We start from the raw sequence: 15644 nt of genomic DNA on the forward strand, positions 1-15644 counted from the left end.
AGAGTCTGCTGCAGTAGTCTTTTGTGTATTTGTGGATATTATCCTCTGAATGCCTTTTCTCACCCTCATTCCTGAGGTTTTTTTTGCTCTAGGCTAACAGTTATTATTTCTCCAGAACTTTTAAATTATATTCAACTGTCTTCTGACTCTCATGCTTGTTGTTGTAAAGTCTGTCGTGAGTCTAATTGCGGTCTTTTTGTAATTGTATTTTAATCTCTGGCTATTTTTAACATAATCTCTTTTCTTTGATGTTTTTATAATTCATTTCCCTGGACTTATTCTTACTATAATATTTGTATGAGGTTCACTACACTTCTAAATCTATGCCTTACATTAATTTTAAGCCAGTATAGTCTTTCAAAATGACTTCTCCATTTTCTTTATTCTCTTTCTGGAACTCCAACAGCTTTTATAATCAATCCTTCAAGTTGAGTCTACCCCTCCATTTTCCCCCTCTGTATCTCTATATATATTGCTCTCTGAAATTCTCTCATACCTATTTTCCCATTGAGAAATCAAAACATTGATGTTATCTTTCAGCTATTTAATTCATCCACTGAGATTTTTATTTCATTGAATTTATTTCTCATTTCAAGAAAGCCAACAGGATTTGTTTTTAGAATGTTCTGCGCCCCCCCCCCTTTAAACAATGTCATGCTATTTTCTTAGGCCTTGGAATTCTTTAATATTTTTAATTTTTTATTGGTTTTCTATTTTTACATAACAAATTTCCACAGACTTTAGAAGTTCAGACTAATAAACACTTACTGTCTCACACAGTTTCTGGAAGTCCAAAGTGCAGAAGAGTCTTAGCTTTGTGGTTCTGACACAGGGTCTCATAAGATTGCTATCAAAATGTCAACAAAGGATACAATCATCTGAGGGCTGGCCTGGGGGCTTGAAGATCTGCTTCCAAGGGGGCTCACTCACATCCCTGAGAAGTTAGTGCTACTACTGGCAGGAGGCCTCAGCTCCCAGGATTTCCCCACAGGGCTACTTGAGTATCCTTTTGACATGGTGTCTGGATTCTGTCAGACTGAGTAATCCAAGAGAAGACAGGGGAAGCCTAGCTTTGGAAATTACTCACACTCATTGCCATGTGTGTCAATGGTTACACAGGTCAGTCCTACTCAGTGTGTGAGGGGACTGGTACACAGTGGATGAGCACCAAGAGTGGGGAATCACCACATAAATTGCAGCAAGATGGCAGAGGACTAGGACACCTAAATTTCATCTGGTCCCAGGAATTCAGCTGGATAGTTATCAAACCACTCTGAACACCTACAAACTCAACAGGAGATTGAAGAAAAGAATAGCAGCAATTCTACAAATAGAAAAGTGACCACTTTCTGGAAGGTAGGACGGGCAGAGAAGTGAATCCGAGGCGATATTCGGAAAATAGATGGCGGGGAAGGGAGCCTCCGTCAGCCATTAACAGCAAGTGATAGAGCAGCGGAGCACAAAATCAGAACTTTGGAAATCTGCTTCACTGAGGAAGTCACTCCAGTGGCTAAGCACGGGGTGGAACTCTCACTGGGACAGTGTGGTCGCTGGACCCTCGGGGTGACATAAAGACCGGAGGTGCCTGAGTGCAGCAGAGCTTCCAGGTATCGGAGCAGGGAAGCAAGCTGCAGAGACAGAGCCAAGGAGTGGGCTCTCAGCTCAGGGTTACCACAAACTGTGATCCGTGGCACAGTCGGGCCACTGCTCTTCCAGCAGGGACCCAACATGCGGCAGATCAGGGAGACTCCCCTTCCTCCCCTGGGAGGAGCGGCACGGGAGCGCACTGCAGGGATCTGCTGGGTTTGGAGATTCCACATGGGGTCGTGTGCCAGAGAAAGAAACACTCAGTCACAGACCAGGTGAGCATGGAGTATGGCTTGAGACCAGGGAGAGAGGAGTGACTGACTGCTTTTCTTTGAGGGTACACTGAGTAGTGGGGCTCTGAGCTCTCGGCTCCTGCGGAACCAGAGATTGGGAGGCCGCCATTTTCACTCTTGTCCTCCAAAGCTGTACGGAAAGCTTTCAGGGAACAAAAGCTACTGAGAGCAAACCCGAGCAGATTACTTAGCATGGCCCCTGACAAGGGGGGTGCAATTCCACCTCGGGCAAAGACATTAGAGAATCACTGCAACAGGCCACGCCCCAGAAGATCAGCAAGAACATCCAGCCAAGACCCAGTTTACCAATCAATGAGAACTGCAAAACTCCAACATGAGAGGAATATAGCACATAGAATTCATGGCTTTTTCCCAATGATTCTTTAGGTTTTCAAAGTTAATTTTTTTAATTTTCTTTATATTTTTCTTTTTCTATTTGTTTTTTTGAATTCTTCTTCTGTTTTCAACCAACATCTGATCTTACCAATTCCTTTTTTAAAATATTTTTTTTTCATTTTTAGAGTCATATTCTATCCTTTCATTGTATTTAACCGTTTTTTTGTATATGTATATGTTTTTCATTCTTTAAAATTTTGGAATATGGTTTCTTCTAACAGACCAAAATAAACCCTAAATCTAGTGTATGGCTTTGTTCTAGTCTCCCACCTGATGACATTTTTTTTTTTTAATTTTTTTTCTTTCTTTTTTCAACCAACTTATCGATTCCTTTTTTAAAATCTTTTTTAATTTTCATCTTTACAGTCACATTCCATCCCTTGATCATATTTACCATTATTTTTGTATACATATAAGTTTTTCTTTCTCTAAAATTTTGGGAGGCAATTACTTCTAAAAGACCAAAATACACCCAAAATCTAGTGTGTGGCTCTGTTCTACTCACCAGCCTGAGTATAGTCTTTTTTTTTTTTCCTTTCTTTGCCAACCACCCACACCCCCTCAGTTTTTAGGTCTCTTCTGATTTGTTTAGTGTATATTTTTCTGGGGTCATTGTTACCCATTTACCATTTTGTTCTCTCATTCATTTATTCTTCTCTGGACAAAATGACAAGACAAAAAAAACCTCACCTCAAAAAAAAAAAAAAAAAAAGGAACAAGTGGCAGTACTGACAGCCAGAAACCTAATCAATACAGACATTAGTAAGATGTCAGAAGTGGAGTTCAGAATGACGATTATAAAGATACTAGCTGGGCTTGAAAAAAGCATAGAAAATACTAGACAATCCCCACTCCGGAGAAATAAAGGAACTAAAATCTAACAAAGTCAAAATCAAAAAGGCTATTAAAGACATGCAATCAAAAATGCAGCTCTAACTGCTAGGATAAATGAGGCAGAAGAAAGAATTAGTGATATAGAAGACTAAACGATGGAGAATAAAGAAGCTGAGAAAAAGAGATAAACAACTACTTGATCATGAGGGGAGAATTCGAGAGATAAGTGATACCATAACACAAAACAGTATTAGAATAATTGGGATCCCAGAAGAAAAAGAAAGATAGAGGGGGGCAGAAGGTATATTGGAGCAAATTATACTGGAGAACTTCTCTAATTAGGGCAAGGAAACAGGCATCAAAATCCAGGAAGCACAGAGAACCCCCCTCAAAATCAATAAAAAAAGGTCACCAAACCAACATCTAATAGTAAAACTTACAATCTCAGACAAAGAGAAAATCCTGAAAACAGCTCACGACAAAACGTCTGTAACCTACAACAGGAGAAACATTAGACTGGCAGCAGACCTATCCACACAGACTTGGCATGCCAGAAAGGACTGGCATGATATATTCAGGACACTAAATGAGAAAAATATGCAGCCAAGAATAATATATCCAGCTAGGCTGTCATTGAAAATAGAAGGAGAGATAAAAAGCTTCCAGGACAAACAAAAACTAAAAGAATTTGCAAACACGAAACCAGCCCTAAAAGAAATAATGAAAGGGGTCCTCTAAGCAAAGAGAGAGCCTAAAAGCAACATAGACCAGAAAGGAACACAGACAATATACAGTAATAGTCACCTTACAGGCAATACAACGGCACTAAATTCATATCTTTCAATAGTTACTCTGAATGTAAATGGGCTAAAAGCCCTAATAAAAAGACACAGGGTATCAGATTGGATTAAAAAACAAGACCCATCGATATGCTGCCTGCAAGAGACTCATTTTAGACCCAAAGACATCTCCAGATTGAAAGTGAGGGGATGGAAAACCACTTAACATGCTAATGGACATCAAAATAAAGCTGAGGTGGCAATCCTTATATCAGACAAATTGGATTTTAAACCAAAGATTGTTATAAGAGATGAGGAAGGACACTATATTCTACTTAAAGGGTCTATCCAACAAGAAGATCTAACAATTGTAAATATCTATGCCCCTAACATGAGAGCAGCCAAATATATAAGGCAATTAATAACAAAAGCAAAGAAACACATTGACAACAATACAATAATAATGGGGGACTTTAACACCCCCCTCACTGAAATGGACAGATCATCTAAGCAAAAGATCAACAAGGAAATAAAGACTTTAAATGACACACTGGACCAAATGGACTTCACACACATATTCAGAACATTCCATCCCAAAGCAACAGAATACACATTCTTCTCTAGTGCCCATGGAACATTCTCCAGACTAGATCACATCCTGGGTCACAAATCAGGTCTCAACCGGTACCTAAAGATTGGGATGATTCCCTGCATATTTTTAGACCACAATGGTTTGAAATTAGAACTCAATCACAAGAGGAAAGTTGGAAAGAACTCAAATACATGGAGGCTAAAGAGCATCCTACTAAAGAATGAATGGGTCAACCAGGAAATTAAAGAAGAATTAAAAAAATACATGGAAACAAATGAAAATAAAAAAACAACTGTTCAAAATCTTTGGGATGCAGCAAAGGCAGTCCCGAAAGTATATAGCAACACAAGCCTTTCTCAAGAAACAAGAAAGGTCTGAAATACACAACCTAACCCTACACCTAAAGGAGCTGGAGAAAGAACAGCAAATAAAGCCTAAACCCAGCAGGAGAAGAGAAATAATAAAGATCAGAGCAGAAATCAATGAAATCGAAACCAATTACAGTGGAACAGATAAATGAAACTAGGAGCTGATTCTTTGAAAGAATTAATAAGACTGATAAACCCCCGGCAAGACTTATCAAAAAGAAAAGAGAAAGGACCCAAATAAATAAAATTATGAATGAAAGAGGAGAGATCACAACCAACACCAAAGAAATACAAACAATTATAAGAACATATTATGGGCAACTATATGCCAGGAAGTTAGACAATCTGGAAGAAATGGATGCTTTCTTAGAGATGTATAAACTACCAAAACTGAACCAGGAAGAAATAGAAAACCTGAACAGACCCACAACCAGTAAGGAAATTGAAGCAGTCATCAAAAATCTTCCAAAAAACAAGAGCCCAGGGCCAGATGGCTTCCCAGGGGAATTCTGCCAAACATTTAAAGAAGAATTAATACCTATTCTTCTGAAACTGTTCCAAAAAATAGAAATGGAAGGAAGACTTCCAAACTTATTTTATGCGGCCACCATTACCTTGATCCCAAAACCAAAGACCCCATCAAAAAGGAGAATTACAGACCAATATCCTTGATGAACACAGATGCAAAAATTCTCACCAAAATACTAGCCAGTAGGATCCAACAGTACATTAAAAGGATTATTCACCATGATCAAGTGGGATTTATTCCTGGGCTGCAAGGTTGGTTCAACAGATCAATCAATGTGATACAATACATTGATAAAAGAAAGAACAAGAACCATATGATCCTCTCAATACGTGCAGAAAAAGCATCTGACAAAGTACAGCTTCCTTTCTTGATCAAAACTCTTCAGAGTATAGGGATAGAGGGTACATAGCTCAATATCATAAAAGCCATCTATGAAAAACCCACAGCAAATATCATTCTCAATGGGGAGAAACTGAGAGCTTTCCCCCTAAGCTCAGGAACACGGCAGGGATGTCCGCTATCAGCACTGCTATTCAACATAGTACTAGAAGTCCTAGCCACAGCAATCAGACAACAAAAAGAAATAAAAGGCATCCAAATCAGCAAAGAAGAAGTCAAACTCTCACTCTTTGCTGATCATATGATACTTTATGTGGAAAACCCAAAAGACTGCACCCCAAAACTGCTACAACTCATACAGGAATTCAGTCAAGTGGCAGGATATAAAATCAATGCACAGAAGTCAGTGGCATTCCTATACACCAACAACAAGACAGAAGACACAGAAATTAAGGAGTCGATCCCATTTACAATGGCACCCAAAACCCATTAAGATACCTAGGAATAAATCTAACCAAAGAGGCAAAGAATCTGTTCTCAGAAAACCAGAAAATACTCATGAAAGAAACTGAGGAAGACACAAAGAAATGGAAAAATGTGCCATGCTCACGGATTGGAAGAACAAATATTGTGAAGATGTCAATGCTACCTAGAGCAATCTACACATTCAATGCAATCCCTATCAAAATACCATCCACTTTTTTCAAAGAAATGGAACAAATAACACTAAAATTTGTATGGAACCAGAAAAGACGCCAAATAGCCAGAGGAATGTTGAAAAAGAAAAGCAAAGCTGGCAGCATCAGAATTCTGGACTTCAAGTTCTATTACAAAGCTGTCATCAAGACATATGGTACTGGCACAAAAACAGACACATAGATCAATGGAACAGAAGAGAGAGCCCAGAAATGGACCCTCAACTCTATGGTCAACTAAACTTTGACAAAGCAGGAAAGAATGTCCAGTGGAAAAAAAACAGTCTCTTCAACAAATGGTGTTGGGAAAATTGGACAGCCACATGCAGAAGAATGAAACTGGACCATTTCCTCACACCACGCATAAAAATAGACTCAAAATGGATGAAAGACCTAAATGTGAGACAGGCGTCAATCAAAATCCTAAAGGAGAACACAGGCAACAACCTATGTGACCTCAGCCACAGCAACTTCTTCCTAGAAACATCGCCAAAGGCAAGGGAAGCAAGGACAAAAATGAACTATTGGGACTTCATCAAGATAAAAAGCTTTTGCACAGCAAAAGAAACAGTCAACAAAACCAAAAGACAACCGACAGGATGGGAGAAGATATTTGCAAATGACATATCAGATAAAGGGCTAGTATCCAAAATCTATAAAGAACTCATCAAACTCAACACCCAAAGAACAAAGAATCCAATCAAGAAATGGACAGAAGACATGAACAGACATTTTTCCAAAGAAGACATCCAAATGGCCAACAGACACATGAAAAAGTGCTCAACATCGCTCGGCATCAGGGAAATCCAAATCAAAACCTCAATGATACACCACCTCACACCAGTTAGAATGGCTAAAATTAATAAGTTAGGAAATGACAGATGTTGGCAGGGATGCGGAAAAAGGGGAACCCTCCTACACTGTTGGTGGGAATGCAAGCTGGTGCAGCACTCTGGAAAACAGTATGGAGGTTCCTCAAAAAGTTGAAAATAGAGCTACCCTACGACCCAGCAATTGCACTACTGGGCATTTACCCCAAAGATACAAACGTAGGGACCCGAAGGGGTACGTGCACCCCGATGTTTATAGCAGCAATGTCCACAATAGCCAAACTGTGGAAAGAACCAAGATGTCCATCGACAGATGAATGGATAAAGAAGAGGTGGTGTATATATATACAATGGAATATTATGCAGCCATCTAAAGGAATGAAATCTTGCCTTTTGCAATGACGTGGATGGACCTGGAGGGTATTATGCCTAGCGAAATAAGTCAACCAAAAAAAGACATGTATCATATGACCTCACTGATATGAGGAATTCTTAATCTCAGGAAACAAACTGAGGGTTGTTGGAGTGGTGGGGGGTTGGAGCAATGAGGTGGCTGAGTGATAGACATTGGGGAGGGTATGTGCTATGGTGAGCACTATGAATTGTGTAAGACTGTTGAATCACAGACCTGTACCTCTGAAACAAATAATACATTGTACATTAAAAAAAAAAAAAAAGATAGCAGGAAGGGAAAAATGAAGGGGGTGAAATCGGGAAGGGTGGGAGATGAACCATGAGAGACTATGGACTTTGAGAAACAAACTGAAGGTTCTATAGGGGAGGTCAGTGGGGGGATGGGTTAGCCTGGTGATGGGTATTAGAGGGCATGTACTGAATGGAGCACTGGGGTGTTATATGCAAACAATGAATCATGGAACACTACGTCAAAAACTAATGATGTAATGTATGGTGATTAACATAACATTATAAAATAAAAAAATTTAAAAAAAAAGAAGTGAGCCAGCCTTGACAGGTAAAAGGACCAGTACTCTAAAAAAGAAACTGTAAAATCTTGAAATACTTTGTCCTGTCCTCATTACTCTTATATCAGAATGAGTTCATCTTAAAACCCAAATAAGTCTAATATGTTTGTATCTGATAGCAACAGAAGAGTAAATAGAGAAAAGTATCTCTTACTCTAAAACCAAAGTTTGGAAATGGTGGTGTTGGTAACTCTATAAAGATGAAGTTGCAGCTGATTCCTTGACATCTGGCATGTAGAAGTAAAACAGAGACCTGAAACATGGTTATACCAAGACACAATTTGGAAACTGAGGCATGCAAAGACACAATTTGGAAACCACAGGCTTCCTCACACATTCTCTGGCCTGTGCAGATAGTCCAGACTTTCATCTCAAGAGGATGAAAGTCAACTTGTTCTACTCTGCAATGACTTCAAACAGTATTTCCTAAAGTATCATCATACTCTCAACTCAGGTGATACTAGAAATTACTTCATGCAGTATATAGATTTTATTATATTTTTAATTATGAGTTTTGAACAATTTTAAGAGTGAAATATATCTAGAACAATATGCCCATCTTAGTCATTTTGGGCTGCTATACCAAGATACCATAGACTGGGTGGCTTAAACAACAAATTCCTCAGAGTTCTGGAGGCTGAAAGTCCAAAATTAGGGTACAGCATGGTTGGGGTCCTGGTGAGGGCTCTCCTCCTGGGTATGAACTCTCTGGCCTTCCCCCTGTGCATTCATGCAGAGAGAGATCTCATATCTCTTCCTCTACCCATAAGAGCTCTAATCCCATCAGGGGGGCAGCACCTTCATGACCTACTCTAGTCCCAATTAACTCTAAAAGGCCCCCCTCCAAATACCATCAATCACACTGGGTGTGGGGGCTTCAAAATATGACTATTGTGAGGACATAAACATTCAGTCCATTGCATAGGTTATGACAGTTATTTTTAACCTTAAAAGGCTGGAGTTGATAGCAATGATAAAGTCTCTTTAAACAAACAAACAAACAAAAAAGCGTTGCATATTAAACAAAATTGCAAAGGTGAAATGTAGATGACTGAAATTTACACTCACTAAGAAGTAGAGATTAGTTTTGTTAATTTGATCTTCTTCCACCTCCCTAAGCCACAGGGAAACCAACTCACCCGTGAACCTGTCATCCTAAGTAGATGACTCAGGCACCAGATGGACTCAATGTTCTAACTTCCTGCTCTGTGAATTCTTGTAGCAAATATACTTCATGCTACCCTAATATAATCTTTCTGATGAAAGAGAATTTGTTTCATACTAGACTTCACTCCCTACAGCCATTCCTGCATGGGTAATTAATAAAACCAGTATTTTAACACCTCTAGTCCTTGATAAATTATCACCAGCTTCAACACACCATAACTGTGTGAACTGCTTGACTGATATGCCCGGTTGTTGTTCACCTACCTCCAGGTAATAATGTCTATGTTTTTCCTGTGACTTTTGATATTAAGAGATATATTTAATTTAAAAATCTAAAAGTCTACTTGAAGTTGAAATATAATCGATCTTCAGACAATTGAAAAATCTAAAATATTTCCAGAGGAAAAGTGTACATTTTTCCAATGGCACTGAATACAACAATATAGCCATACTCACAAGGTAAAACAACTACCTTCAGCATAAATGTACTGAATGTCTATATTAGGTCTCCTTTCCAGAAAAGTAGGTTTTACTAAAACTTAGCTATTCTTTGGATATGATTTATAACAACTATATGATACAGCTATTTGCCACATATTATGCAGTGCCTTTTTCCTCTGTCCCCAGTAACAAATCAGCTATTTTTGAAACATTTTTGCTTTAACTCATGCATTCAATTAAATTTTCTAGGTGGCACAAAGTATTTTCCAACTTTACAAACATTGTATCATATATGAAAGTGACTACAAGTAGACTGCAGTAACAGTTGAACAATTTTCAAGCTAAACTCTAAGTATTTTAACAGCCTTATCTATTTTTGGTATTTAGCATTTCTCTCAAGATGACAAAATGAAGTTTTAACTTTAAAATAGGTTAAAATTACTTACTTGTCCAATTTTATTTTCTAGAAACACAATAAAAATACTAAGTTGAATGGACCACAGGCTTTCACCAATTTTTTTCCTATATATTTGCTATTATTTTCTATATATTTCTATATATTGCTAATATTCCTATATATTTCCACTATTTTGCAAGACTACACCAAACTTGCTGAAACCAGAATATTTAAGACTGCCATCCTGAGTCTCAAATTTCTCCATTTTTGCCTTGAAGTCTTTTATTAAACTGTAAATATTTCCAATAATTTGCATTTTTTTCAGAGTCTATATTTCCTTTAGAAAAATATGATGGAAGAAAGACCTTAAAATCAAATACTTTTATGGAGTATATTATTCTTAGACAAATATAACAGACACACCAGTTTAAAATTATAAAGTAAAAAGCTGCAAGTGAGATGTTAAAAATGAAGACAAAAGTACCCAAACTTTTCCCCTTGTCTTTTCACTCACACTGAAACAAATCCTCTTTGCAGAAAGAAGGGTCACTTGAACAAGCATTTATACATAAAGCTGCTTTGACATTGAGGTTAATGAGGAGGGTTGCCAAAAATTCAATCAGCTCAGTCAGTTTAACAATGACAACAACAAAAACCATTCAGCGGGCGGAGGAGCACATCATAAAAATTATTCTTAAGCATCCTATAAATAGTTACCATACTTTCTCAATTTTGAGCCATCATCAGTTGCAAGATATGCCACTGACTTCATAACAACTTTCTTGAAAATAATGAAACACTAATATCTTGGGATACTGATATTCATTCTAATAATTGATATTTCTAGCAAGTAGTAATTCTGATATTGTTGAATTCTGAATTTTTAAAATAGGATGAAAAGCACTTAGGCAATTTTTTTTTCATTTGCACACAGTATGTTGTGATGCCTGTAGTTATGATTTTAGTTTTACAAATTACCCAGCTATCTCATGTAATTTGGAGAAAGAATAATGAAAAACAGGTATTTCCTTTGGGATACTTATTTTTAAATCTAAATATTGCCTGGCAACAATTCTTACTTAATAATCTACTCTGATGATCTGATTCAAAGTGAGGGGATTTGACTTTGCCACTATCCTCCATTACTGTCTACTCTGGGAATGAGCAACATCATTATATACTGATGCAAAGAAATCATAGGATTCTCCTGCATGGTTAAGTTTGTCTACTTTCCCTAGAAATGCAATTAATCTTGCCTAAAAAGTCTTGCCTGGATTAGTTTTAAAAGAAGAATCTATATTCATCAAGATATTGAAACGAAGGTACAATCCATAACAGAGAATGGATTTGAAAATTAAGTTAGAAACAACCAGAAGTGAGAAAATGAGAGAGTTGACCTAGAAGAGCAAATAATGATGTTGTAGGAAAAAGTGAAAGGAAACTAAGCTCATGGCATATATACTATTGGGGGAAAATTAATGAAAGCTTGCAGTTAAAAGGTTACCATTTGAGTCAACACTGTTTTGAACTAAGGTAACAATGGAAAAAACAGAAGAGATGTGACAAATATTTTGGAGTTGGAGTCAGCAAGTTTTGCAAGCAGGCAATTTTAAGGGGAAAGTGAAAGAATACCGTGGAATTTCAATCCTGGATTGCTAGAGAATAGTGATGTCATAAAAAGGAACAAGGAATGAGAGAAAAAAAGGCTGATTTTGAGGGAATAGGTAAAAATGAAATCAATGACTCCTTATGGTCACTTAGCATAAAAGTTACAGGTAATGTGCCAACGCACTTTGGAGATTAGGTCAATATTTTGCATCTGTAATTTTTTAAGTTTTTGTATGTACGTATTTTTTAAGTTTTTGTTTTATTAGCCAAGGAAGAAAAATGCTGTAGATAAATTATCAGTTTATATTGGAAACAAATCAATGTCTGTAAGGGTATCTACATGCTCTGGTCCCATTTCAACTAACAGAAGAAAAAAAAAACTGGTAATCGTCAAGAGCAATATTTTTATTGAAAGCCGAATTTTTATTTTTATTTTCATCTTATGGCAAGATGCCACCAAATTCCTTTAAGAAACCTACAGTTTCAACAGTCTCTGTGGTTTCAACCCAGTGTTTCTTTTGTTACGAAGCCAACATTAAAACCACACAGTTCAGGCAGTTTTTAAAATTCCCTATTTTTCTCCAAAACTTGAAACAGAAAATCGGGACTAATGGTCTGTAACTGATACTTCACATCTCTGCCTCTGGGTCTGGCCACTCTTCTCTCTCTCCTTTGGAACCACCAGCCATAGATGTGAGTAGCAAGATAACTGGAGTAGCAACAGTATCCCTTGTGTTCCCTTTCTATATTCTTTTATGGTCTTCTCTGCCCCTCGGGTCATGGTGATGCTCCCTAAGCTCAAAGTGGGGGGCGATTTGGGAAAAGCCCTGGGCACTGAAATCACACATACTTAGGTGAAACTCTCGTTCTTTCCCTCAACTATGTATTTTCATCTTTCCATTTAATTTTTCCCATCTATAAAGTAGAATATGTATTCTCTTCCTTGTGAGGTTAGTCTATTTGATGAGTGGTATGATAGTGGTTAACAGTGTGGTCCTAAGAAGCAGACATAATTTGTCACTTTTTCGCTAGGTAGCCTTGGGCAAGTTGTCCCCCTCTCAGCTTGCTCCATAAAATTGGGATAACAAAGATATAAATCCTATCCAACATTTAAGATATCTTCACTGGCAATAGACTAGACATTATTCTAGACTCAAAAGGTTAGAGGATTGGGGCACCTAAGTGGCTTAGTCAGTTAAGTGACCCAGTCTTGATTTAGGCTCAGGTCATGATTTCAGGGTTGTGAGATTGAGCCCCACGTGGGGATCCATGCTGGATGTGGAGCCTGCTTAAGATTCTCTCTCTCTCCCTCCCCATCTGCCCCTCTGCCCAGCCATTTGCAGGTGCATGTGTATGCATGTGTGCACTCTCTCTCTAAAAAAATAAAAATAAAATAAAATAAAATATTAGAGGATTATATAAGATGGTACATATGAGTGGTAAATGGCATTAATGTACCGTTTATATGTACCTTAATATCTAATAAGGACTTTCTGTATTCCCTACTCCTGCCAAGCTTCTTGTCTGTTAAGAATGCTTCCCTACCCCTTGTTAGGCTTGATCACATGACTTGTTCTGACCAACTGACATGAGCAGACATACACATACCATGTCCCCACAGAAGCTTTAAGTGTGCTTTCTTTTTCCACCCTGCTACTTGACAACAAAATATGTCAGGTAAGACCTTCGTCCTTTAGCTTTGGTCCCACATAAACAGGAAAGAAGGAACAGAAATACACAGCTTGAAGCTCTATAGAATTAAAAAGAGCTATGGACAAGAAACACGTACTTTTGCCATTATTGTTCTCTGCCCACCCACATGCTTGAGAGCAAGAAATAAATGCTTGAATTTATAAGCCACTGAGGTTTGGCTTTCAACAAAAGCTAGCCTATGATGGTGTCCTGCATATAAAAATAATACTTGAGCAATAATAATAAACTAAAATATATATCAAAAGTATATGAAACACTTCAAAAGATACAGGCATCTCTCCATCTATGTACCCATTTATCCAACAAATGTTAATATTGAGTAATATTATGTGCCAGATACCATTTAAGCTCCTGGAGATAAGACAGTGATCAGATAAAATCCCCGGTTGCCAGCAGCTAACATTATTGTTGGGGAAAACAGAAATAGAACCATAAGGGTGACAGGCGTTGTAGAGAAAAATAACACAGGGGAAGGAGAAAGAAAATGTCAACAAAGAGACTCTGTGTGTGCGTGTGTGTGTGTGTGTGTGTGTGTAGTGTTCAGAGAAGTCTCTACTACTGAAAAAAATTTAGAGCAGATCAGAAGAAGTAAGAAAGGGAGTCAAGTGCCTATCTAAGGGAAGCACATGTCGGGATGAGGGACAAGAAGGTGTAGAAGCCCTGAGGCATAAGTGGGTTGGAGTATTTAAGGATTAGCTGAGAGGCCTTGTAGTTAAGAGAAGTCAAGTAGAGGCCCAGGCGTCGCAGGTGAAGTCCGGGAGGTACGAGGGCACCAGGCATGCGTGCCTTGGAAGTTACTGTAGAATTGGCTTTTGCTCTCAATGAAAGAGGATATCATAGGAAGACTCTGATGATAGGAAGACATGATCTTTTATCTAAGTTTGAAAAAGATCATTCTGCCCGCTGTTCGAGAACAGATTATATTCTCAAGTGTAGAAGCGGAGATCATTTAAAAGGCAACTATAATAATCCATGCAGACACAGTGGTGGCTTGGACCAAAGTAGTTGACTCTGGATATATCTGCAGCTAGTGGCAACCCAGATTTGTTCATGAAAAATACACAAATAGAAATAAACTGTCATTTATGAGATAGGCAGGCACAGAAGAATGGCAAGATCAGAAGGACAATTAGTAACCAAGAATTCACTTTCAGCCAGCAAGAGATAAGGGTAAACTTGTTGAATTCTGATTTCCTTATTGCTGGCCTTGTCCAGAGAGAGATTTGGTTTTCTGCAGAGTTCTTTGGAAACCACTACACAGAGTGGTTAAGGGAATTAATCCTGCCAGGATGACGAGGTGGAAGATGAGAGCTGAGTCTCATAACTACAATGAACAGAACTGGAGTCCAGCCCTGAATATGTCCAGGGAGGGGCTGGTGCTCTTCTGACCAGTAACACTACAGTGATGGGGTGAGGCTGGAGGTTAAGTTTCCAGCACTTGAGAGTGCTCTCTAGATGGATTATTGCAATTGATTTTTTTTTTTAAGATTTTATTTATTTATTTGACAGAGAGAGACACAGAGAGAAAGGGAACACAAGCACGGGAGTGGGAGAGGGAGAAGCAGGCTCCCCACTGAGCAGGGAGCCTGATGCGGGGCTCGATGTGGGGCTTGATCCCAGTACCCTGGGATCATAACCTGAGCCGATGGCAGACACTTAAGGACTGAGCCACCCAGGTGCCCCGGCAATTGATTTTTAAATTACTCTGCCTCTGATCTCTTCAGGAAGGAAGCTGTGCTCCCCCCTTGCTGTGCAATTTAAGAGCCTCCAGCCTCAGAGCCCAAGAGCTTGATAACCAGTCCTATTAGATTGCTACGTACTGCCTGGAAGGCACTTTGCCTGGGGTGTTTGTTTTAGTTTTATTTTAGTTTACTGTAGGCTTGTTTTAGGTTATTTCCCTTCATTATCTCTGAGATGTCTACCAGACATCTAAGTTGAGATGTTCATTAGGTAGTTAATACCTACGTCTGGATTTCAGGGTAAAGGTTGAGAATGCAAATATAAATCTGGAAAATATATATTTGTTTTTTTTTTTAATAAAAGAAATGTGTAACAAAGAGAAGAAATAGTTGATAACAATCCTTAGGAATATT

At 38.3% G+C, this 15644-nt stretch overlaps 1 protein-coding gene across 1 annotated transcript in view; it reads right to left on the reverse strand.

The window, feature by feature from the left end:
- Positions 1-15644, reverse strand: part of MALRD1 (MAM and LDL receptor class A domain containing 1) — an 807963-nt gene that overhangs the window by 536346 nt on the left and 255973 nt on the right. The gene's annotated exons all lie outside the window — the stretch shown is intronic.

Source organism: Mirounga leonina, unplaced genomic scaffold, assembly GCF_011800145.1.
Source record: "Mirounga leonina isolate KUSES-001 unplaced genomic scaffold, KU_Mleo_1.0 Mir_175, whole genome shotgun sequence".
NCBI lineage: Eukaryota > Metazoa > Chordata > Mammalia > Carnivora > Phocidae > Mirounga > Mirounga leonina.